This window comes from Betta splendens, chromosome 13 (assembly GCF_900634795.4).
Source record: "Betta splendens chromosome 13, fBetSpl5.4, whole genome shotgun sequence".
Lineage (NCBI taxonomy): Eukaryota > Metazoa > Chordata > Actinopteri > Anabantiformes > Osphronemidae > Betta > Betta splendens.
Window position 1 is genome coordinate 5257251 of NC_040893.2, and position 27209 is coordinate 5284459.

Here is a 27209-nt window from a genome sequence, read left to right on the forward strand (position 1 = left end):
TGCGGTCACTTCCTGCAGCAGTGCCTTTTCTTCAGAGCTACTACATGCACCAGGTGTCGTCTAACCTTCCTTTTCATTCTCTTTGGAAGACCTTTGCATGTGCACACAGCTCTGCAGACTGACGCTGAGACACAGAAACCTGCAGGTGAGCTTAACTCAGGATGTTGGGATCCATTGATGGAAGAACCCAAACAGCTTCAGTGAAAGAACATGTTGAGAATGCAATGGTTTTACTTAAGATAATTTTGAATGATGTAAAACAACAACAACAAAATCTACATCTACTGTATGTATATCTGGAAAAACACCATCACATATTAATGCCAGACGTCCTGAATTTGTGCAGGGCACAAATAAACAGGTGATTAGGAAAAGGTCATTTGAGCAATCAAATTTCTTGATTTGGTTGAGTTTAGGATTAAGGCTGGATCCATACAAACATCCAACCCTGGTCACTTTAACAGACAGCGTGGTTATTAACCTTTAAACAAAGCCACAAACCTTTTCTATTCAGTTCTACGGCCCAAGAGTTTTTCTTGCATTTACCCACACATGCTGTGAACATGAACTCTGCCCTGGTTTGACAGTACAACCCATTCTTTGCTTAGCGCAGCCTCATTCAATCAGAAATGACCGTGAGCAGAAAATCGCAGGGTCTCCAGTTTAATTCCACTGACAGTTTAGTTGCAGAGGAAAATCCTTTTAGGGCACATACTGTACTTACCTGGAAGGATAAACAGCCACAAACAGCTGTGGTCTGATGTGTCCGTCGGATGTACCTTCAGGAGCCTTGAGGTTCGTCGTGTGAAGCTTCCTTCCATCTGAACACCATCCAATCCGTATTAGTTCTCTTTAATAGAGATTTACCATGCTCAGTGAGGCCTGTAGTGGAGGTGCAGTTTCATGAGCACTGCTTATACTGGTTTGGGGGTGAAGCTGCTGGGGAAGGTCGGCAAAGACTGTTTTTTTTCCCATTCGTGCACTGCTTCTTTAACCCCCCTGTTATAATGAGGATCACACTGTGCATGTGAGTTAAACCACCTTCTAGACGCCCGAGGTCACAGCATCATGTCTGTCCCTGCTTGCATTGTGTTAACACACCTTTAAATTGCCCACATCAGAAAACTACCTGAACATCCGCACACGCCCGCACGCCCACCGATGATGAACTGGACGTGGGCTGATGATTAGCAGCACGGCTGCAACGCGCTCACAGCCGCCATAAGCCAGTGTTGCCTACATGCTTTTTCTTGTTGGCTTTATTTTTGTTAAATTATTAATGTCATGATAAAAAAAAGCTTGTTTTTCCCTCTTCATCTGCTGTTGTATTTGCCCAAGACCAACTCCGCTGTGATCCCTGAATATTTTAGCACGTCTTCAAAAAATTCCTTCTCGTATTTATTTCAAATGTTCACATTTTAGTTTTTTCTCTGCTTCTTTTTAGGAGGCACACCTGCTACATGCACATATGGTTTTCTGCCTGTTGTTTGTCCATGCTTGGGAAAAAAAAGCAGCACTGATAAGCCAATTAGTGACCTCCAGAGTGGAAATCACATCTACAGCGCTTCCGCATTTGATGGTGAGATGGAAGATTTAAAGCGCATTAACGGGAACGCTTTGCACGGTGAGAGAGCGCGAGTGAGAGAGAGAGAGAGAGAGAGAGTGCTAATGTACGTACAGTACTGTACAGTAGTGATACTGAGCAGTATAAACAACACTCCTCTAATCTGCTGTCAAGCTCAAGGTAAAGACGTTGCTGTGCATGGATATTGGATATTGTATATGGATATTGTTTCCCCGTCTCTGTCTTTGCACTAATTCTAATCCCAGCTGCCACTACGGGCCTTCTCAGGCGCACTCCACGGTTTAAAGCATCGCACTGTGGGTTCCTAAGACTCAGCCAGGACAAATACATTGACAATTTCACCCTCCCTAATGGAAATTGATCTGAGTAATTTGTTGAAACAGTGACAAGGGCAACTGCGCCGTGTCCAAAGTGACATTTGGAGGTGGACCCGTGCGCAGACTGTGCACACCTGAACCCAAAGCGGGCGAATTCCGTTCGGAACACGTTCCGGTTCATTAGGCGCCGCCTCTCAGGGTGTTTGGGCTCGGTGGCGTGCGCTGGATTGTGCAGACGCCCGTCTTCTGTCTTCTGGACGGACCCACGCGCTGACCTGATGTGCTCTCCCGCTATTAAAGGCCGGCGTGCGGTAATTTCATCACTTTGGTGGAGTGGAGAGGCTCAAGATGGACAATCTCTCAATATTGCATTAATCAATCACTTTTACAGTGCATTACTGTGGGGGGCCTTCGCCCCACGGACTACAGCGATATAAATAGCAAATTGGCTTCCTTCATGGCTCTTTTTCACTTCCCATCAGTATTCAGTGCGTTGCGCCTTGTGCACTCAGCCACTTCACCAACACACGTGCTCATTCAGACAGAGCCCAGAGCTGCATGCGCACACACACACAGAAACCTAAAGGGTCATATGGGTTCAGATCCAGCCTTACCCACAAAATGCAGCTATTTGAGCTGCACAGTGTGTTCAACTCTGGTAATACTGCTAAGTCTCTGGAAGGACACACATGCTGTTTGTGTGATTCCTCACACAACATTTAACATTTTGCAATCCACATCTTTATAATATTGAGGGTCGACCATCAGTCAGTTTGACAGTCTTGTCTGTTAGCCCTGCCCTGCTTGGACACTGGCCCCATTTGGCCACTGGTGTATTAAAAAATCCCACGCAGTACAGAAAGCTGAGTGTGGCTCAGGCTGGAGACACTCTGTTCACACAAGTCTGATTTTCAGGGCGCAATGTGCAGAATTAATAATCTCACCAAGATAAATACAGGCGGAATCATCTTTTAAACTCTGGGACATTCTGTGCGTAATTAAATTTTCATAGAGGACTGATAGTGAAAACACACACACACGCACGCACGCACACACACACACACACACACACACACACACACACACACACACACACACACACACACACACACACACTAGAGAAGAAAGCTGGCTTGAATCTAATAAGTTTGGAGCCATTTGTCACGGATCCATTTTGAACAATCTGGAGGTGTCTCACCTTTGTGTGTGGCCCTTTCCTCCAACAACATCAGCTCCTCTTTTGGTATCAATTAAGAGTTAATTGATTAATTGAGTGTAAATTGACTATGCTTTGAGTGATGAAGTCAAAACAATCGGCTTGGGTGCCAGCGAAGCAAGCGATTACAGCACCAGACCAGCGGGAGCCAGAGACGTCAGAAACGGTGCCGAATCTAGAAAGATTAGCCAGGATTGGCTGGGTCCAACACCCTCACGCGATCCAGGCTCACCACAGCTAAAAAGCCGGCAAATTGGACTTTCCCATCTCCCCCCTGCTCTTGGAACACCCTCTGCTGGCATTCGTCAGGATAAAAACATGTCGTGTGCACTACTGCCAGTGATTTCATGTTCATTCATGTGCATTTTACACTGTGTTGTGACTGATCTCAGCGGCGCATAATTACAGCATATCGGCACGGAGAGCACTAAAGTAAATCATCAAGTTATTTCAACTTAAACGCAAGCACAACAAAACAAATAAGCTTCTTGACTCGACTTGAGGCTCTCTTTTTAAAATATGCTCAAACGTCTCATCCACTTTTCAGTGCAGCAGGTAGTTCTCTTCTTTTAAATCAGCATTACGTTCACGCTGCACATTCATCTCCAAAATTCATATAATACAACCCAAGTGCATCCAACAGATTATGCACAAAAATACACTTAAAAGCATGTTATCCTCCTCTTAGAGGGGATATTGCAGATGTGCACAATGTGAAGAAGGACGGTCTGACTCTGGCTTTTCTTCAGCAAATCTGAGAGGATTACACGTTGTTTTGTCTTTCCTCCCTTCTTTCTTCTCCTTCTTCCGGTGGGTGGATTTCCGTGTTTAGATTCTTTTAGCTGCACGCTCCCGAATATTCTGTTTCCACTGATCTGGTCCAAGATGTGTCTCGAAGCAGAGCAGGGCAGAGCAGGTTCTGTCAGAGACGTGTGGGTGGTCAAGTTATTATTTTTTTTTTTTTTTCTGAGGCTGAGAAGAATGAGAAGATAAAGGGGGTTATTCATTAGGGGCTCAACGCACAGCAGTAAACACGTTTTACAACTGTGGGGGGGGGGGGGGGGGGGTGAATGTGTTTTTCTCCCCCAGCCTCCTCACCCCCTCACCCCCTCCATCCCTTCCTTTCCTAGCATTGCAGCATCTTGTGCTGGACCAGGAGCTGCCAGCCCATCCCGGAGCGCTACAAACACCCCCTAGCGCCTCCTTTTCTATACGAGCCCACATTTCCTCCTCTCCGGAAAAGAAATCCTCACTTTTCTTTTTTTTTTTTTTTTTTGTCGCGCACGTGCTGTAAAATGCAGCCACAAATGACATCACGTTGCTGCAGTGCTCACTGTCCATGAAAGGTGTCAGTCGTCGCCTCTCACAGCGAGACATTTGTCCAGCGGCCACTTGGCTCCGCTCCGCTCCAGACATCATGCCATGACAACGTGGCTTCATTTACATCGGGCTCTTATTGCGCAGGTGGACGCCTGCATCAGGACTGCGGGCCCGTCCCTGCAAGAGGCTGTGCCAACGTTTCCTCCGGGATATTATATTGATTTTTAATCTTTATCGGTTCATTATTTTTTTTTTATTGTTTTGGCAGCTGGCAGATTAAGCCGCGTGCGGAAACTAATTCCGCGCACGGGTGCGCACGGTGTCAGAAGGAGGGAGAAGGACGCGCTATCAGTGCGCTGGTGGGATTCCTTCATTGCGCTTCCGAAGGAGGAAGTTGTGACAACAAATGGCCACAGTAACGGCGAGCACGAAACAACCGCCGGCGAACCAGGCGTGACGCGAGCTGCGCTTCCATCACCACGGGGACCGAATCAACGCGGAGTTTTCGACCTTCGTGGTTTTTTTGACGGACTTCTGCTCGAAATCTGACGCCAGCCTCGCACCGTCTGGCGCTTCTTCTGTTTTTTTTTCTTCCGCTGAGAGCGCAATCTGACGCTCCGTAAACTGCACTTTGCGTCCTCGCACCATCTGCACCGCTATTCGCGGCGTTGAGATTTATTGTTTTTTTTTTTATCCGCCGTGTTCCTACGTTACAAACGCGTGCGGGCGGGACTTGATACGACCACGTACCGACGCTTTAACCCCTTTTTGAAGGCGGCTCGGACGCAAGCCTCCGGCTCTCCCGAGCTTTAGGATGATTTTTCGGTGGGGATTTCAGCTTTCCATTTTCCGTCTCTAAGCCTCAGTCGGATCGCACTGGGATTTAAGGTGGGGTTGTATCCGGACGCAGGTAACTGGGAGATACAGGCTTTCCCCTCTTGTCTCCTCCTGATGACACTTAAGCAGCAGATTGCCGCTCATCGCGTCCGTTGGATTTTGCAGCACGGACCCTGAGCAGCCTTCACGGACGGGTTAAAAAAAACGTACATTGTGGAATTAAATCAACTCCCGCTACCGTCTGAGATCGCTGGTGAATTTATCCTGGGAGACAAGTGTGTGGAAAATCATGTGCAGTAGGATCAACCCTTCGGCGTCTGCTTCATTAGTCCCACTTCTGGTAAGTCACTTAGACTTGGTGAGAAATGTGCAATTGACTTTGACACTGGTGAAACAAGTGCGGATTAAATGTGAGCCTCTGAACAGTGTGCAATGATGATGCTGCACAGATCGACTAAATATAGACTAACAGGCCTGATCTATCTATCTATCTATCTATCTATCTATCTATCTATCTATCTATCTATCTATCTATCTATCCATCTATCCATCTATCCATCTATCCATCTATCTATCTATCCATCTATCCATCTATCCATCTATCTATCTATCCATCTATCCATCTATCCATCTATCTATCTATCTATCTATCTATCTATCTATCTATCTATCTATCTATCCATCTATCCATCTATCCATCTATCTATCTATCTATCTATCCATCTATCCATCTATCTATCTATCTATGTGTGTGTACAGTGTATAATGGAGCAGAGATGGATGCTGATGTATGTTCGTGCCTCTGTCTCATGGTGATATCGGTCCTGGTACCAGCCTCAGAGTCCGGTGGGCCCAGCACAGCCTTGTTTGTACCGTGGTCGTGCTTCCAAACTGTGCACAGAGAGACGCTCCTACGCTCTGAATTCTCACTGAGACGGGGCCGTGAGTGTGGAAACGGCCCGGGTGTGTCTGCATCAGAGCGACGCAGAGACCCTACACTTTTCATAAATTAGCAGCAGCAGCAGCAGCAGCAGCAGAAGAAGAGGCAGCTGCAGCAATGAAATCCTCCCATCAGAGCCAGTTGCGCTGGTTCACAGAGAGAGTGGAGAGTTACAGCTTAAATGATGTCCAGTGGAGCTGAGATCAAGGAGAAGTGCAGCTTTTGTTGACTTGCTTTTGGTGTGTGTGTGCGTGTGCGTGTGCGTGTGCGTGTGCGTGTGCATGTGAGTGAGGGCTGGAACACCTTTTGTTTTTGACAATCAGCAGAAGCAGGTTCGGAGATGATAAAGAGATACAGAAGCACTGATGCAGCGCGATAATGATCTCATGGGCTCCGTGAGTGAACACTGGCTGTAATGTCTGCAGCTGAACATTTTTTTTAGCCCCTCTCATCATTTTCCTGTTACTCAATAAGCTCAGCCTCCAGTGCAACTCAGCATTTGTAGGAAGTTACACTCCACCTATTCTACAGTACTGTGCTGTGCGCACGCGGGGCTGGAGAGAAAACTGGCGTCTGGCCCCTATAAATACTGTTCAATCACTCCGATGACATTGACCACAACAGATGGGAGATATGAGGGTCCAGGATGAATGTGTGGAGCCGGCGAAGTTGTAAATCTTTTCGACTGAGGTGGGGGTTAGATGTCAATATGCTTACACTAAAGTCAAGTGAACATCTTTCATATAACTCTGCTTTATCCGCATAATACCTTCAAAGGCGTCCCCCGGGGAAGATATAGGCACGGGCCAGCTGTCTGGCTACATCAGGGCGTGCAAGGATTGCTACTGCAGCTTACCACCAGCTGCACCTTCTTTAGACCCCCTCCGTTTCACCCCCAGCGAGCTTAGGACTCTATGCATCTTCTGCTCTTCTTCTCTTCAGCTACGTAGACATCAAAGCTTCCTTGTTTTGATGGAGCCTAAGAACAATAATGAGAACGGTGCACATTCATGTTCCCCAGCTAGCGAAGCTCTCACCGTTGTGTTGAGTGTGTCTGCACGAGTTGGGGCCTGAACTTTCAACTGCATGGTGCAAATCTAAATCAGCGGTTGGTTAAAGCTGTCTTAACATAGGGGACTTGAAAAGGCTCCCAAAACCAGAGGCTAATGAGGTTTATTCCAGGAGGCCGATACCCATGGGTGTTATTGGATTTGTAATTTGAATGAGCAGGGCGCGCGGCACGTACGCAGGTCCCGGGGATTTAGATTTTCCTTCTGACGAGCAGTAAATAGCGACGATCACATCTTTGGCTCGTCAGGACGCTACAGCAGAAGCTCAGCAGCGCGCGCTGTCATGTGTTTGTCTAATGAAATCAGGCAGGATGGTCATTATCGTTACCGCGCGTTATTGCCAACACTTCCATGTTTAGCAGCGCTGGTGCGGGCGGGATGCGGCTGCGGAACAAATTCGCGTCTCAGCAGGTTGTGCATGGAGGGGAAGTGACAATGGCGTGTGTGCAGAGGTTTTTTTTTTTTTTTTTTTTTTTGAAGCTTTCTAGGTTGCTGTATATGGGCCGTGGGGTGAGATTAATGGGATCTCTCTGCCTTGCCATTCTGTTGCATTGTGTTACAGCAGCTGTTCATGGTGTTGGTGTCATGTGTTAGCTACATGAAAACGGGACCGACGGAGGGTTATCAGCCACCGCAGGAGCGAGGATGCAACAGCACAGTGAGCACAATTGATCTGTATTTTAGAGTATGAAAGGCTTAATAACAGATTATATAGACTGTGTTTGTTCTCCGTGCAAGAATATTAAAATAGCCATTTACAGTGAGTCATCCTTGCAGCTTGACATTTGCAAAATGAATATTCTCCAAAGATGATTATGTTTCAGGCCACTCTGAGCCACAGCTCCGCATCCGAATGGTCTCGGGTTCCGTTAGCGCGCGTGACGTCGGCTGCTTGAACAGCACGGACACTCGTGTGCGGCGTCAAGGTGCCGTGTGATATTCTTAGAGGCCGAGGTGTGGGTAGTTTGTTGGAACTGAGAGGGGTCACTGCTCTCATTGTGGGAAGGATTTTCATTTGGGCTCCGAAAAATTGCTTTTGCATTCAGTTGTGTAGAATAAACAAGAGGGAAGCGAGGGGTGTGATGTCGGCGGACCTGAAGGAAGCCAGGCCCGGCGCTCGTGCTTCCCTTTCAATGGAGGGAGAAAATAAGTACTAATTAAGTTGCTAACAGTTGACAGAATGAGATGGATGTTTCTCCCAGGGCAAGTCATGTTATTTAGTGCTGGAGATGCATGAAAAATAGCGGGAGAAACGGTGTAATTACAGCTAGCCAGTAGGATCAAAGGAGTGGCCACCAAAGGTCTGAGGCAATTAAACTACAGCGAAACCTTTTGCAATGCGGTTATTATTGTTTTATTTAAAGGCAGGAGTGTAGTGGTTTAAGGGCTGAGAAGTAAAGGCTCCGAACGCTGGAGGAAATACGTAAATAACACAGAGGACTCGGGAGGCAGAAAGCACTTTTCTGCTTTTTAACTTTACTGCATCGTGAAGTTCAAAAGCAGCAAAAGGTAAGAGCACTAAAATGTTGCACTAAGCACTTACTGCCTGGATACTTTATGTCATAAGAAGAGCTAATGATCACTTATGGGAGGTGTCCACGAACAGTTGCGTATATTAGCCTGCTTAAGTGACCGTAATCGTCCACAGTTGAGAAATTTGAAGTCACAGGGTGAAAAAGACTGTTTTGCATGTTTGGACTTCATTAGTCGAGTGTTAGATGAAATCGGTCAGTGGTTCAGTAACATACGTTTGCAGGTAATCAGTCGGTAAATTAGGATGAAAGAAAATGGAAAAGCAGAGCAAAGCGACCCCCCCCCCCCAAAAAAAAAGCCTGGCACAGGTCTGACCAGGAGCCAATCACCCGGCGCAGCCTCGCTGTGTGACTCCTGCTCGCTTGTGTCGGGGCATTCGCGTCCCCACTCAGTAACAAGCAGGTAATAACACGCCTCCTCTGCGTCTGCAGCACATCGGCGTCAACACAAACGCTTTGTATGTGGACCGGCGGCACGGCTGCGCCGCCGCGGCCGCCGCTGCTCCTTTTCCCGCGACGGGACGCGCGTCACGTGTGAAACGGAGCGTCGCGCCGTGACCGGAATGTACAATGCGGAGCCTGATGTCGGGGGGAGAAACCAGCCGCCTGCAGGAGGCTCCGGGAGCTGGAGGGCGGATAGATAAATAGATAGATAGATAACAGTGGCAGACGCCCAGCTGGGCACGGCGCTCAGACCCTCTTAATCCAGGCCTAATGTATTCAACCTGTTTACAGCAGCTAGTGTCCTGACACAAATATGTAATTGGGAAAGCGGTTCACCTGCTGGAGAGCATCTGGACTCACGCCGGAGCTGCGCGTTTTTATCCTCGCGAGGCCCGAACGCGCGGCGCGGTCGGCCGCTCGCTCGCCCGCCCGCCCGCTCGCTCGCCCCGTCCTTCTGTTGACTTGGAAGCGGGAGTCATCGGTGGCATCTGTCTCCCTCCGAGACCCTCTGATGTGCAGTCGTCGCCTTCAGCCCGACACAGCGGCTCGTCGCGCCGCCGCCTTCAGCGGGGTCACTCCGATCCAGGGCTGCGATATCATTAAGACGTCTGCGGGTTTCCGGAGCCGCGGCGCGTTGATCACCCAAAGGTGACGCAGCTTCGCCCGCTTTTTAGTAGCTGGATCTGGTCATCTGATCGATATCCGCCGCCGCCCGTCACCTCTCTGGAGGGAGCCAATTAAGAGAGCGACATGCTTTGAAATGCGCGTAAACACCATCTTCCCCACAGTCCCATTAAATAATGCAGCACCACGGTATATCACTGTGCAGCCGTTGCTGGTCCGATTAAAACGTTCTATTTTCAACTCAGGGGAACCAACATTTATGTCCTGACTTTGACCCCTTTGGCCTGAGTGACAACAAGTGAAAAGAGGTTTCCTCCGATTGTCCGACCGTCTGATTTGAATAGAGACACGTTCATAATATCTCAGGCCAGCGGCAGCAAAACAAGTCTGTGAATCTTGTTCTGGAACAGCTGTGAACAGAGTATTTGTCATGTTACATGGGGGTGAGTTTAATTCCAAGAGTTTGTTTATGCTTATGCTTACGGAGCAGGGACTATAGTGGAAAAGTCTTAATTAAATGTCCCCAGAGTTAATGCATTTGAGGGAAACTGTCAGTCTAAGCTTGAGCACCGCAAAAATATGCAGCTCAATAGAGATGAGGCTCAAAGAAACTGCAGCAGCAGAATATTAATAATATCTGAAGCGCTTCTACTTCATGGCAGTATTTGGGGCATGTGTTGTTTCTCTAACATGCGCACGAGCTTCGCCTGCTGATAATCCGCTTTTTTAAGGAGCTACCTGCAGTGGCAGGTCTATCTCAGGGTGCTTTCACAGTGTTCCTGCAAAAGGTGCAGATTATTGCTGTTTAAATCTCCGAGAGCAATCGAGAGCTTTACGGCCCCGAAATACACTGGGCTCATTCTCTTTACACAGGATTTAACGCGCAGCTGAGAAACGCTCCTGTAGTCGTCGTAATTCTGCAAATGCGACGAGTTATATTAAAGAAATATCCTCGTCGCGCTGCAAAACAATATCGGAAGTTATGGTAAAGTCAAGCGGCAAATCACTGTTGAAGAGGCAAAAGTTGTGGTAATCTACTGTAGCAGCAGAAGAGTTGATGCAGCGCGGTCAATTTCATTTTGGTTTTCCCTAAGTAAGCAGAATGTGGCATCGATCAACACATGATTACGCACACATGAGTGGAAGGACACCTAAGAAGGGTGGATTTGTTCCTGACACCGAGCCTGAACTCCGGCTCGGAAAAATCCATCCCTCGGATCAGCGGCGGCCGAACGCTTGAAGATTTGTTGTTTCCAATTTGTTCACGCGAGCTCACGCATTAATTACACAAGTTCTGGCTGATCTACTGTTTCCAATAGCGAGTTCACTCCATTAATGCTTCACTTAGGCGACTTTTTTTTTAATGTCGTTGTTCCTCGGGGTCGATCTTTTTTTCGCGGGGCCTCGGTGAGGAAAAGTCCAGGACTGTGTGGAATTTTCATAGTTGCATTGCGGCACAAAGAGAGAAAGAGAGAGAGAGAGAGCGAGAAGCACAGACTCGCAAAATATTATTCACCTCTTACAGCTGGAGCTTCTCTTCGGAGTGACTCAGTGCTCTGCTTGATCCTGTCTATTGATGTCCACCTATTTTTTCGCTAACATGCATTTTATGGCACAGTAAGCAGGAGAACAGTTCTGCTGCAAACGCTCTTCATGAAGGTTATAACGCGGGGCTTTGCTGAAGCTGTTTCACAAAGTCTTGACTCAGCGTTATGATGATTTTGGACATGTTGAATTATATTATGTTGGAGTCCGGACTGCGTCTACTGTTTGGTCTGCATCATCTACTGTATATCAGCCACAATTCACTGAGCCACAGTGACCTGCAAATTAAAATCCTGTGCAACTCTAATAGTTGTATATATAGTTTTTTAAACATGCATTTGTGAAACTCTTTCATTGCAGTGCAACTAATGTCCATCTGCTGTTTTAGATGTTTTGCATTGTGTGATAGACACAGTTTAGGTAGACTTGTTTTTTAGACCTGCATCAAACGTTCTAATTTCATCACTTCTCCACAGCTGCTGTTCACTTTTAATACGTTTCCGCTAAGCCGTTAACAGCGGCTCCGCTCACAGCGAGAACACTAAGAGCCTCGCCATGGACTGCTTTGTCTGAACAAATTTCACCAAAGTCTGCAGACGTGGAAACGGGAGCTTCAAAGTCAAGAAAAACGGTTTTAGTTGATAGGAAATGCATAAGCCTAACCCACAAAAAAACACGTCCGTATTCAGTTTTCACCCAGATCCTGTGATGATCATTATTCTTCATGTAGATCTTAAACGACTCTATCCCATTAAGCGCCACGCTGCTTCCTGTATGAGAATCTATCATTTTGTTTGCGCTTGTTAATAAAGTGCAGTAGACTGAAGTGGCTTCCGATACATGGTAGACATGTGTCGGACTGATCTGAGCTCAGCGTTACCTGAATCATCCCCACGTCTGTTTGGCCCTGCTCACCTGTGCAGTGTTGGCACAGACGGACAAATCTCGTAAAGATGAGCAATCAAAGGCTGTGTTTAGCTGATTGATCTCTCGACTCTCTCGCTTTTCTCTCAAAGTATCGACGCGCAACAATCAGGAACTCTATGTGAAAAGACTCCTCTCAACACTGCTGCCTGTGGAAAGACAGTTGATTTAGCTCGTTAAAGACTCTCAGACCACAAACCTTAGAAGAATCGGCTCAAGACTGAAGTGTAGGTCACATGTTCGACCCCCATAGGTTTGAATTAATGTTAAATCGTTATTACATCTGTTATTGGTCACATCAGATGAATTTGAAATATACTATTTGAAGCAATGGGCAAAAAAGCAACAAACATGATGCATTTTAGATCCTAAGACTCGGGGGTAGTTACAGGTAACTGCTTGTACTAAGGAAAACTAAGAAAACACACAAGGCTTACAGAATTAAATGAAATGTAATCTGCAGGAGTCTGTTCACTGTTCTCAGAATCTAAAGCTAAAGCTGCACAGTGACTTGTTCAGAAGTCAGTAAAACCGACACAGACTCACAAACAAGCCTTTATTTGCCCACACAGAGCAATGATGAAAAGATCTCGCGCCGCTACTCGTTCGTCAGACAACAGCATCGCGGACTCTCCCGCGTTTAACCTGGAACGTTTGCTCACTCACTCCTTGCTTGACTCGTCACCTTTTGCCCGTGCGACACTAACAGGCCTCCGCTGGCGAAGTGAACCGTCTTTTTGTGTTGAATCTGACTCGACGAGGCACCGGCCGAGATTGAGTTTGGGCTTTAGGGAGCAGCGGGAGTGCACTTCTGCGAAGGGAAATGGCGAGACAACGAGGCGAGCCAGGCACATCCGTGTGAACATGGCACAATAATCCCTCTATCTTGTTTATCTGCTTCCCATTATCAGTGCAAGCCAAAATCATAATTAAAAATACAATTCAATTAACCACCCAGCCCTATTTTTAAACCTGCTTAGGAAACCATCACCATCCAGTGTCTAATTATGTCCCCAAATCCAGTATTTGCATGAGCGCGTGCGTATGTATCTGTTTCTGTGATGTTACAGTTGGAGGCTTCTCTGTGTTTGGCTAATTTGTAGATATGAGCATTTTTTAAAGCAACTGACGGACAAGCCAAGGAAAACACGACATACAGCATAAGGCTGTTTAACGGCAGTGCAGTCGCTGTTTAATTGACTTCTCTAATGTGCCGTGATTAAAACGCAAGCGTTGCACCGTTTAGTGAACGGCGATACGCTAGATGCATGGAAAAAAAAAAATAAAAATCCCTTCGCCTCAAGGAGGATTTCTGTCAAAACGTTTTTCTGTGGCTGTGCCTGTCCTTTAGTGGAGCGCTGACAATATCCAAAAAAGAACTATCTGGATTTCTTTTAGGAGCGGAACCTCATGTGAAGTGGATCAAGTGTATTCGGTGCTTTGTGCAGAGCTGTCAGGTCACAATGCAGCTTTAACCAAATGTGGCTTAAAAAGAGTATAATAGTACAATCTCTGCACCTTCTACCAGGGCTTAAAGCTCGGTAATGCCTATTTGCTATAGAGATACAATGCAACAAAAAGTACTATTTCAGCATTCGCCGCGATGAAATTGCCGCGGTGACTGTGTGAGCGCTCCAGAATAAAGACAGTATCTTACTGTACGCTGCAGTAAATGCAGTGTCCTAGATAAATGGAAATAGGTTCAAGGCACTGACTCGAAGCTTTTTACTCTCTCTCTGTAGGACACTTACGGTCTGATGGATCCTGGGATGAGCAGGTCGCCGCCAAATCTTCAGCTGCTCTGACTCTGTTGTCTTAATCATGAGTGCTGAGCAGTGCTCTGTCTAAGCCCGTCTGGCAAATGCATGCGCTAATGTCAGGGTTGGGGATTTGCCTCTAAACTTGCACGAGCGCTGGTCATTGCGAAAGCAGCACTGCTGTATTAAAATTGGAAATCTCCCTCTGGAGTCCAATTAACCAACCGGAGGACGCTTTAAAGGGCATTCGCCCGGTTCCTCGGCTGGTGCGCTTCGACTACACGAGGCAAAGCAGCTCAATGATGAGGCTGCCTGGTAGCTCAGTAGGTAAAGCTTTGGTCTGGGAAGCAGAAGGTCCCTAGTTCAATCCCCGAGCAATGCTGCTTCCCCCCTTGCTCTATTTTACTGAACGTTTGGTGACGTGGGGGGCCGTCCGTAGTCCGAGGCTAGGCGCTTGACGATGACTTACATGAGATGTGAAACAAAACCCAACAAAACCAACTCAGAGCTGACGGCTGGAAGAAAAACAGCAGTGGCATAGCAGCCCGAGCCCTCGACTCACCTGTCTGTCAAGATGCATTGAGACATGCCGAGCGAGCTCACGTCGGAGAAAACAATGCCCGGTAGAAGGTCAGCTGTAAATCATGCTCGCGTGAGTGGGGGGGGGGGTTTGAAACGTCGTGAAAGCCTTTACGGTTTGATACCAACCAACGGTTAGCTGAGTAACAAACCAGCCTGGTGATGTAAAGTCATCATCTTATTAAGGAGTGATTATCCCCCAGCAAGCAACAGCCGGATGCTTCTGGAGCCAGCCGTGCTTAAAAGTTATTGATGATGCAGTTTGACAGGCTTCAGTAGGATCCATTTATTAGACGGGTCTGACAAACTACCCTCTCCATCCAGACACTTGATAGACGGCGGCTGGATGTAGCGGCCGCGCGCTGGGTGTCTATTGACTGGGATTAGTGATGTAGGACATTCATGAAGTGTGTGGCTCCTCGTGGACGTCTGGATGGATGGATGGATGGCCGGTTGAAGGCCTCGGGCTCATCCCTGCAGAGCTGCATGTGTCGTTCACCTCCTCAGCCTGAGTCACTGCTCTGTAACGACGTCGGCCCCTCTCAGGTTTACCGTTCTGCACAAATGTGTGGTTCAATGCGCGTCAGGAGAGATATTGAACTTTTTGCTGTACTACATTCGTCTGACATTTATTTGACATTCTTTAAATCAACCCTGAGACCAAAAGGTTTGTTTCCCAGTGTGAGTGGCTTCACTTATCACGCTTCACTACATTTCACTGCTTTATTTAACATGTACTTTCACTGAGCTACATAAGTGAAGACGGGGAGTATTTTATTCCCATTGGTTCTATTAAAAAGATGTCATAATTTAAAATGACACTTGATTATCTCACTCACTCACTCACTCACTCACTCACTCACTCACTCACTCACTCACTCACTCACTCACTCACTCACTCACTCACTCACTCACTCACTCACTCACTCACTCACTCACTCACTCACTCACTCACTCACTCATCATCTACCTATCTTGTCCTTGTAAGGTTGATGTTGGAGTCCGTTCCAGCTGTTGCCCGGGGAGAGGTGCGGTTTACACAGACATCCACTCACGCCTACGGGCAATTTAAAATCTCCAATTAACCTGTGGGAGAAAACTCACAGGTACGTGGGGAGGTAATATGGACAGGGCGACAGGGTCTTCTTGCTGTGAGGCAGACGTGACAACCACAACATGGTTCATTTTATGCGTTCAGCTGCTGTTTTAGCATTTCAACAAACTATTTTAAACTGATGACAAGACAAACATGCCTTTGGTGTGCGTGTGCGTGTGTGTGTGTGTGTGCGCGTGCGTGTGTGTGTGTGTGTGTGTGGAGGATATAAAGCTGTGGTTGTGCATGAGAAGCAGACAGGCCTGTGAATTGCTCCAACTGAAAGAGAGACCGGCTCAGTAATAGCAGATGGTTGCCCCTTTGATCCACAGTTAGGGAGCGGTAGTCGTTTGAATGGTTGTGATAAGACATGTGGCCGGCAAGAGTTCCCATTGTGTCTTATTTAGTACTACAGCGTAGAACTCAAAATGACGTGTTTCTCCTTCATTTTTCAAGTTTGCCTTTGTACTTGTATATGGAATGTGCTTTACTGTACTGAAGATCCAGTTTATGCAGTCCTATACTGTAAGTTAAACACATAAAGGAGAGGATGGAACATTTATCAGTGTTCAACTAATCTGCATCTGGCAAGTTTCCTCAACCAGTACATGCAGCCATTGTACAGTACTCTGCCTGACTCCAATTAAGTAGGATTAAATACCAATCCATGCTTATGGTTTAAGGTATGTTCTTAATGGGATTTCCAGTTAATGTTAAAATTAATTCAAAACAGATGTTTTTGTAGTGTTTCGGCAACTTGGAACACTTTTGGACACAACATATTAATGACCCACACTCTGTACTGTCCCTGAACACCTCACAACATGGACGAGTGAAACTTTACAATTGTGTGCTATGCCTTCTACATAAACACAGTCTTGCACGCAGTTTATTAATGTTAAGGGTGCGACACCAGGCAAGTAGAGGAGACCCTGGATGTTTGTGCCCCTGTTGTCAACTCTGGCCTCGTAAGACTGATACATTGACTTCATTCATTTCCTTGTACCCGTCTTATCCAAGCCTTTCAATAAATAGCTTGAAGGTTCGAGTCGCTGTCAACAAGAAGACACTGGAGGGACATGCGTCCACACGCTGCAGACTGTGGAGTATCGTACAACCCTGAGTGTCAAATTCACTCATGTAATTCAGAATTTTTTCACGAATGTTGAGAATGCCTCAGAATTCTGACACGTCAGTAATTTCCAGATTAGACATCTGAGCGAGCGAGGCGTTTGGCAGCTGGCTGTCACTGGAGTGGCTGTGGGGAAGAGACGTATTATTCTGTCGTGCATTTTACGGTGCTCATTGACGTTTCTGTCTACATTATATTAGACGCTGCCACGAGAAATTTCTTTTTCAGATCCAAACGTGTAAACAAATGATTGGCATTGAACTCGTAGTTAATGCCGCGTGCCCTAAAGCCGTGTGACATATTTTGTCTCAGCACTCGTCCAGTGTGGGCCAAAAAAAGTTTGCTGATGCACAATGACAGCGCTTGGAGAAGCTCTTCCTTCCGGAGACTCAATCACTTTCACGCCTGTTGGCGACAACACAAGTTTCATTTCACTCGCGGTGTATTGTGGCCAATCCTCTTTCTTCTTTTTGCAGGTTGGCGGATAAGTCACATCAGTGCTACAGTATTTGCTGCGTTGCCATGGCAGCAAACATCTCTCAAACCTTTTTCGGTGTGTGTCTTGTAGCATCCTGGTGGTCAGCTGGATGAAGTGTGTGCCATGTACAGTAATTGTGATACGCCTTGTTTTTATCTTTTCCATCCCTGACTTCAACCATGAAAACAACCTTTAAAAAAGTCCCACGCTCTTATCAGTATATGGAAGGAAGGTCATTTTAAAGGACACTTGGATTCACTTTACGTCAGCTCAGCCTATCATTGAAAACCCTAAAGACTTGTCTCAAAGAGATTGATGATGGTGATGATGAAGACGAGCAGTTGCGCTTCTTTTCAAAGTAGGCTGAGAGCTGGCGAGCGGGCCATTTTAAATCAACCGTTCCTTCTAATTAAATAACCAGTGAGGAGACTTGACTGAAAGCAGCCTGAGCCAAAAGTGTTGTACCTCTGCGTGTGACAGGTCAGTCGTCCTCTCCGCCTGCCTTTAATCAGTGAGCTAACATATGGCTAATGAGCCCGCACCTCTGTCATTCTAGTCCAAGCGCGCTCAATCGCCACCAAATGATTTGGCTCCGGTTAAATGAAGTTTTGTGGACCACGAACTGTGATGTCTAACTGATATAAACATGAATGCAGCAGCGGTGCGAGCACTGTGATGCCCTGACCACGCAGTGCTGGATTCAGTGCACAGCTTTGTTACTGCCTACAATTACTACAATTTAACATCCCTGAGGAGTCAAAAAGGTTCAGTGCAATTAGCCCCAAGAGTCAGTGAGCATCTAGATTATATGTTTATTGAGGTAATTTCATATTCAATACAAAATAGTTGCATATTTTCAGCTGGATAATTTTTTGGTTAGAAAAGAGGCAGCAGTTACAGTGGATTTGCATAAAAGACAGGATGATCAAAGAAAATTGTGCGTTTTAGTTTTTATCAGACAATGGTCAATCAGAATAGTTTTTAAAATACCAAAGTGATGAATTCATTATTTTGCTAAACATTCAGACAAATTTCATTGAAATTGAGGTGAAGTTACAGTAACAATTTTTATACTTCAAATCAAGTATGAAAAATGTGTTGTTACTTCCATTTCTTTACTTCAATAAGTCACAGAGGAGGTACTGAGTCAGACCACATATTATTACCTCAGCTGTGTCCTTCAGCCTTTTGTGCTGTATGTGCTGCGTCTTCTTTAGCACAGTCAAGCCACACTGCAGAGAAAGATGATGGTGACTTTTGCCTAATTTGTCTATATCATAAATTCTCATTACAACCATTCATGCAAACAATTTATGCACCTATTTTATTTCCCCAGAAGCACTAAATGCATGTTTTCTATCACTGTCTACCTGTTATATTATGTTATGAGTAGCTTTTCAAGGTTCCTATACAAAAGGTCGCCTACAGTGATGTGTTTGAGTTAGTCTCTGTAGGAAACCTGTTAATTACAGTAAATTGGATCGGATTAGTGTGGAATTTTAACATGGAAATGGATGTTTACATTTTGCAACGTGATCCAGTTGTCTCTTATAAATGAGTTTTAGGTTATATGCTAATAAACAGGATGCATTTATGAAGTTGTCAGCGTGGCAGGTGATGAAGTGCCACAAGAAGCAATTTACATATCTGCAGGAATTGATGAGGCGGTGCCAGGAAAACGAAGATTAGTCAGGATTAGAAATGTAAATGTAATAAAGTATTGGCTCTACACTAATAATAGCACTGTTTTTTGGTAGCTCAGAGGAAGGTGCACACTACTGTGATCAGTCTTTTCTTTGCCGTACTAATATAAAGATATGTGATCAAATGAGTGTGACGTGTTTTGCTCGTACAGTAATATATTCACAGACACACTGCGTTTCCTCTTTGAACTAATTTCGTTTTAGCAGCCTCGAAATGGAGAATTAGTTAAAAAATCCTGACAAACGCGGGACTTTTTTTCCTCCATTTCTGGTCTCAAAAGGTTCCAGTTTCTGGTGACAGGGAGCAAGATGACAGAAGGGAAAAAAAGCACCATTAAAAAGACTTTGAAGTGGCGAAATTAAAATGACAAAGGCACATGGGAAAGCCATATTAAGACGAATAACAATTAACAGTGTGAGTCAGCTTTTACATCTTTGGGGACAAAGGCCTGGAAAACACGAGAGAAATCACAGCCACAGCTGACTTATGGTTTTAATTTAAAATATCAAGATATCACAGCAGCGTTGCGGTTTAGGCTTAGTAAGCCGAGTGAGAAGCAAAGGACTGTGGGAGACAAAGGCCTGGCGGAAGGTCCTTTACAGCTAACGTAAAGGGTGATTTTGTGATTTGTGAAGCGGAGGTGCAGCGGCTGTTCCTGTGGATAGAACGAGCAGCTTCCGCGTGTTGCGAGACAACATCCCTGATTTTAAGAATCGTCCCGTTCCTCTTCCCGAAGACGGAGGCTGTCCGTGAATAATTAGCTCAGTTTGAGCTTACTCGTTAAGAGGCTTAAGAAGTGCTATGAGCCAAAGCATAAGCCGGCTTAGCGAGGTAAGTCCTGTACACCGACTATTGACCACATGTTCTCGTGGTGCACGGCGTCGTTTAAAGGTGGTTTCTTGGAGCCCGATCACCGATTGGATTATCATGAAAACATGGAGATGAAGGTGCCGCCGAATATTATCTGTCTGTCCTCTCCAGCCTCTGCAAAGACGACAATCTACAACCTGTAAATGCTCATGACAGGAGTCGCGCTTGGGCTTGACACTGGATCTACCCAGGTAAACCCTTCCTAAATGACGTCTTCATGATGGCTGTCTCTTTGTCTGGACCGCGGCGCTCATGAGAAAGTAATAAGGCAGTGACCCTATATGTCAGCCTGTCGGGGCCGTGATGTCAGTAGGATAAGAAATGTATAATGGCCTTGTAGTCTCCATTGCCTTTTAAAGACATCCCGATTTTCCGAGCCATTGCCTTTGAGAGGTGAGTGGCAAAGTAAAGAGCAAAAGATCCTGTTGGAGCGGTGCTTCACAGCAGCGTTGACTCATACAGGAGGGACCTTGTTTTTGTCAGTAAATCAACATGGCCTGTGAGTCTCGTGGCTGCACAATGTGGGATTCAGTGGCAGGTCCCATCTCTCAGGCATCCGTTGTTCTGACTGTATCCAGCAACGTGCTGCAGCGAAGGCTCGGTCGTTTCCAGCCTCGATTGCAAACCTGACTCGTCCGCACCTGCCAATGAAACGGGAGAAGGATAGTAAACATTTCTATTTCAAGGAAGTAGAGAATTAAAGCTCTACCACCATTAGACCAAATGGTGTGTGTCACTACAATGTACCGCATATAGCAACCAGCTAAGTGCCAATAAAGGCACCTTTTTGTAATTCAGCCGACGATTTCTCCATCCACCATTTCCCCGATTTGCTCCATCTGCCCGTCCGTTTTGAAAGTAGTTCGTACAGCACAGAAGAACTCTTGAGCCTCCTTCGATGACAGAGCCAGATCAGATTTGAAGGAAATATGAAAGCGGAGGGGAGGGGAGGGCTGGTGCTCCTCAGACGCCTTGCAGAAGCAGACAGCAGAGGACCAGGCATGTTCCTTTCAGTTCATTAAGCTGTTAACATCTTAATGTGCATTTTCATCAATGCAGTGTTGTTCTTGGATTCTAAACTAGTCCTTGAGTTTAGTTTGCTTCATTATGAGATGCAGACGCGGCCTCTGGCACGAGTCTGAAGTCCCAATGCATTCGTCCTATACGGCCCCATTCACATGGTAACCACTGTTGCATCTGCTTGACTTCTCCCGCATCACACTGGGGCTAGAATAAAATGTCATATTCCTGGGCACACAATCTCACTCACAAATGAAGATGCATCCAAAGGAGGAGTGACGCACGCGTTACTGTCAGCAGGCTTCTTTCCTTCATGCATCTAAATTTGGAGCGGAGCCACGCAATATCAGTTCAGAAACACGGGGCAGCAGATTGATTCACAGCAGAAGGCTTTGGACTGAATTTCCCAAATACTAATTTGACAGCTGTTTCGTTTAACTGATTTTATTATAGGGGGATAACAATAAGGTGGGGAAATCCTTTGAGAATTTGCCAGTGCCATATCTCCAAACAATAAGGAGACTAACATTCATTAACAAAGGACTTTTTTGCTTCTGATCCCGCGTCCTGTGTGAAGGTTGTATTCCTGAGAGGAAAATGTTTTTTTGGAGAATCCAGCTCCGCAGAGCGAGGATGCATGCGCGCAGCCACCACGATCAGGTTCCATCAATTTCCCGTATTGTGTTGCCGCGAAAACCGCGAGAGGGGTTTAATTTAACGTGGCAGAATTTAACCCTTCAACGGGTGGTTTAAACACGCAGAGGCGCTGGAGGCCGCGGAGATGGAAGCGGGCGCCTATTCAAAGCCAGTGTTGCAGTTCACGGCGCTACAGCTGACTACAGCTATTGGCATAAAGTCACCCTGGATCCATTATTAATCACATGCTTCTCAAGGACGACGTCGGCGCAAATTGGTATGCAGAGGGTGCGAAGATCGCTTACCAGCAGTGACTTCCGAATGAAGTATTAAAACGGGACTCTGGCCTTTCTTCCTATATGCTGTGGTGATATCTCTCTACTGCACAAAATGGCTATGGGGGGGCTTGGGCTGGAAATTCAGCCTTTGCTGTGTTTGCAGTGAAATTCTCTGTGCACCGCAGATAAAGATGTTGCCATAGCATTAATATTTTGCCTTCATGTTCTTATCTTGTTTCCTAAATAGCATTATGCAAAAAAATGAGAGGAGACTCAGATTCTGTCTCTGAACTCTCACACGAACAGGAAACGTATTAAAGGTTTGGATTTATTTAAGTTTAATCTGAGATGACAAAGGCTACGTTAGCACGTGAGATGTGAGTAGCACCTGGCTACTGATTTGATTGAGCAGTTGATTTCACAGTGTCAGGTATTACCATAGCACATGATTTAAATCAGTAGGAGATGTGTGTGTACTTGCTGTACCATATATTACTGTAGAACCGTGGTTCATGCAGCATGGACGAGGAGCTTCTACTGAGCCCAGAATAAGCTGAAGAATCTATCGCTTAGAGCTGCATCTGTTTGTAAACTCAGACTCAGACAAACTGATGAAACAAGTCCTCAGTGACCCAAGGAGCACAGCAGAGTGAAGGGCAAAATAATTTGCACTTTAATGAACAAACACGCAAAGAATCTCCAACTAAAACATTAAAACTAGAGTAGGAGGGCAGAAAAACTACAAAGAGTGGTTCACAGCAATGGGTGTGATTGCTTTAGTCTGGGTCTCTTCAATAAAACTACAAAGTCTACTAAAGCAAGGACTCAAAATGGCAGAGGTGACTCTTGGCCACTAGTAGCATGGAGAAATGACAGGGCAGTCGATGAGGTGGCATAAATTAGTGTGGGAACAGGAGACGGGGAGGAAAGGACAGGAAGTGGGAGTGGCAATAGACAATTGGACGTGGCTGAAGGAAGGCGGTCGAGAGCAAGGCCAGGGAACATGATGCATCCCTGAATTACATCCAGCGCAGCATCACTGTCCTGCTAACCAGCCCCTCAACAGTGCCTGCATCAGGTCAAACTGTTAGATACCTCTTCTCTTTGTATTTCACTACTTCACACTTGATGATGAATCAATCACACACTCGATCCAGGTAATCATTATTACTATTATAAGGTTTGTTAGTCGACAGAAGCTTCAGCTCGCTGGATAAAACCTTTTGTTACACCGTATCATTATTTCCTGCTTTTAGTGAATAGTCGAGCTCTTTGAGACACTTCATGCGTCTTGATTTGAAGTTTGTCACAACGTCAAAGGAACCTGATTAACTTTGGATGTCTTGTGATTGAAAGCCAGCATAAAAGGGTAGTTCATCACTTCCTATTTACTTGACTTATTACCAGAGGAGAAAATGAAATCACCGTCGGAAAAAAATTATTTTACACGGGGCAGAGGGTTACAGATAAAGTTTCAGAAAACCCTTGAAAATGCAGGACGCCATTATAGTAAGTTATTAAATTATCTCTTGGATGGCTCGAGTCTAACTAAAGGTCTTCCTTCAGCGAGTGAACTGTGGTTGAAAGGCAAAGCCCTGTCGAGGCACACTTAGTGGCTGACATTCAGCTAATGAATCGGCCCGCTGTAATATATTCATCCCCCGCTGTTTCTGAGAACAAGTTGGATTTGGAAGCGGACGGATTCATCACGCCGCTGCCATCTCCGCACTCTCGCCCCATCAGCGGCGAGTAGGGGCCGGTCACGCCGCCGCCGCTCAGACATCGGGGGGCCCGAGACCGTGCCGCCGCTCCATCGAGAGCTCGGTGACACGGTCAACTTTCTCCGGAAAACGAGGAGTCAATTGACTGGCGGGCCAAAAAGGATGTGCGGGGTTCACGGAGGTCAAGGTAGTAGTTTAGAGTTCTCATTCTAGTGGAACTTCACCTTCCTGAAAACCTACCTTTGCACTTAAATGTAGCATCGTCCCCTTCAGGGAACAACAGCATGTAATGGTGAAAGCATCCTTTTCTCCACCCTGAATTACTTTCCTGAACCATTACGGTGCCTTCAGGGACCGAGAAGGAACTGTAGCTCCGCTGCGACCTCTCACCCATAAAAGCCGGGCGCTTTCGCCGGCTCCGGTGCGCTTAAGATTTTCAGGTTCTCTTCAGCGTGAACCTGATGTAGCTTCTCTTCGGCATTCAGGCGGCTCATGCAGGCAGAGAAGGGACAAAAATATATCCCGTTAGACGTCATTACCCTAAAGATAAGCTAATAAATATTCGGAGGTAGCTGGAGGACGCTGCCATCTGCCACTTGATTCGGGTGTTATGTGCTCTCAAAGGCTCATAAAACGAAATGAGCAAAGCAAACAGAGAAATCCCCAACGCGCCGCCGCGCTCGCACTCACAGTCAACCACCGGCTGAGATGCCTTTGAACTTGATTCAGTTTTCATTTTCCTTAAGTTGCCTAACAGGGTTAACAGGCTGCCTCTCTATTTCCGCCACCCCAAACCCCTTGGTGGCTTTTTTTTCCCCCCATCAGGCTCCCATGAAAGTTGAATGCGTGATGGGGCGTGTTTGAGTCCAGGAGGAATCATCACAGCTCCCCTCAGTCTGCTGTAACACGTTTGCCCCCGTTTCTCTCCTCCGGTGACGTTTACTCACATCCTCGTGTCCCAACACCGTCACCTGATCTCCTGAATGGAGCGATGAGACGCTCCACCCTGCGGGAGACTTGAACCCTAGAGGTGGTTGGTTTTGTTAAGCTCTCAAGCGCAAGCTGCTGAACCCGGCCGATCAATCAGCTGTTGCCAATGATATCGGATGAGTCCAATCGCTGGAGATCGAGGGCTTCTCACAGGGTCACGCGTGCTGTGTAATGATTGTGTGTTTGTTGTTGGTTTTGGCTAAGGTTGGATCAGCTGATGAGTGAGATGAGCATATCTGTCACTGAGGATGTGGAGGCTGGTAGATATGACATACAGCAGCTTATTATTGCACAGTGTGCTGTTGAGGAGGTGAAGACTGATCCCAGAATAGAATTGCGATTGTGAAGCTAATCGTGGTGGGTGCAGAGCGATGCCTTAGGAATTTAATCGTACTATTTTATAGTTGAAGACATTAAAGGATCACTTCAGCAAACAATCTATAATATTCTATAAACGTGGGTTAGAAAAAAGCCATGATGCTGCAAAAAAGCTTTCAGATTTGACATGTTCTGTCTGGAGAATAAAAACATCTTAAGTTTGTATAGGACATCTGCTTCAGAAACATTCTACATATTCCACGGCAGCTTGCTTGTAGTGTTGTTGCCCTTTAAAATGAAAGTTGGTCGACAGGCTGTAGGAATTATAGAATTATACCAAAGGATATAATGTGAAACCAGATCAGGCATAAAATGGTTTGTTTTTAGAAACAGATTTCTTGCTGACTCATTGATCCCGTTACAGATGTTTCTCCGCGGCAGGAAATGAAGACCTTTCCCCTTGTATCGTGGAGGAGTCCTCTACTTTCATCTTTGCTTATCCTTTTTCTGCACAGTCACGGCCTCGTGTTTCATCTGGGTCTTCAGGAAATATAAAGACTTGCATTGTGCGTTTTGTCCGTTTGAGCTCACGCACCAGGTCTCATTCGGATTCCTTTTAACTATCGGATGGAGTCACACAATTACCATTAATCATCTCTCAAGGCCTGTCATTATAGAGGTCATATCAACTCTAATTTAATCTCCTTCTTCTCTGCTGCTTGGACTGTGTTCACTGGAGCTTTTTCAGAATTACAACCTGAAGTGACAAGTGCCAACAGTTAGTTTCTCACCCCCTAATCCAAATTTAAATACTGTACCCCACATCTGTTTTTGTGATAACTGTGTTTTCTGTGGCGCTCAGGTCTCACCGTAAGTGGTGATTTGTGGAAATGCCGTGTGACAGTCCGCCCATCGTGAGTGTGCGCTTGTCACATATCGTTTGTTTTTATATGCCCTCCCATGCTGTGAAACGCCTTTTTAGCAGTAACATAAGACTCGTCTGGATCTGCCGCGGAGCCGCGCTCGCAAAGACCACTCAGAAAGACCACAGTGGTCTCGTGCCGCACTGTTCCCGCTTAATAGAAGATTTCCAGCCGTGTAACACGATGCCACTGGGCCCCAGGTGAGCAGGAGCGACTCAGCCCCATCCGGCTCAGCGATGCACTGAATCCCAGCTCCGTTCAAATAAGCGTTAGAGAAAAAAAAAGCAGCGTGCAACACAATGTCAGGCAGTTATTACAGAGCAACGCTGCTCAATGCAAGAAATACAGCCAGAGATTTAGTCCAATTTGCCCCTGCACTTATTTAGTCATTAGCTTGTTTGGCTGCCCTGTTAATGCCACTGACTGGCCTGATTGGCTATTACAGTAATACTGAAGCAGACCATTTAAAAGGTCCTGCAAGTGAAATGGACTGCTTGTGCAGCGACCTCTGAGGTCAGCTATATATAGGCTAATAGTCATTTCCTCCCATTGTTCGGCCCGAGGAGGAAACGATGTCGAGGAGCTTAAGGTTACGCCGCCGGAGGTTTGGATCCCGCGCTGTCCGTGAGCATGCGGGCGAACGGGCCAGGAGCCTCCTCCGCGGTCCCTCGACGGGGCGGCAGGCGGAGTCGAGCAAGGACGATGCTGCGCTGCACGGGGCAAAGGGACACGCTGACATTGAATATGTATCAGGCACAAGGGCGCTCTGTATAGCTGCCCTTTGTTCTGCTCTGTTCTGGGAGCACGGGAGAAACAGACAGTGTAGAGCTGCCGGGAGATGGAAGGCTTCCAGTTAGGTATTTATATAACAACTATTTTATTCATCAATTGAGGGATTTCTCTTAAACAGAACCTTCGCATTTAAGCCAGGCTGAGTTGTATTTGTTGCTTTTTATGTCTGAGATAAGAGAAACTGAATATATTTAACGCTTTTGGCAGAAGTGTAATTTGGAAATTTGCCATCAGTTTTTTTTCAGTCTTTTGACCTTTTCTAAACACATTCTAAAGTCACAAATCATCTATATTTTCTGAGTTGCCGCCTTAAAGCTATAGGAGGCATATTGTCATAAAATTATACTACTAACTATATTGGTAGTATAATTAACTAGCTGAGTATTTTCTATTAAACATTGTCTCTTTCGGACTGAGGTGCGCGACACATACTTTTCCACCGGATTTGAGATTCCCTTGAGGTTTTGCTTTTATTATGAGAACGGAACAAACTAGAAGAGACTAAATGTCACACTGACCTTGACCTTTAACCTTTGACAGCCAGCAAATGGACAACTGTGCCAG

At 46.1% G+C, this 27209-nt stretch overlaps 1 protein-coding gene across 5 annotated transcripts in view; it reads left to right on the forward strand.

Moving 5' to 3' along the window:
* The first annotated feature begins 4187 nt into the window (after positions 1–4187).
* Positions 4188–27209, forward strand: part of lrfn1 (leucine rich repeat and fibronectin type III domain containing 1) — an 84381-nt gene continuing 61359 nt past the window's right edge. For 2 of the 5 annotated variants that reach the window (XM_029170914.3, XM_029170918.3), the window contains exon 1: positions 4188–5615. The gene's annotated coding sequence lies outside the window, so the exon portion shown is untranslated. Of the gene's footprint in view, positions 5616–6511; positions 7944–25869; positions 26054–27209 lie in introns of those variants that run through there. The other 3 variants (XM_029170916.3, XM_029170915.3, XM_041073372.2) reach the window with 3 other exon arrangements.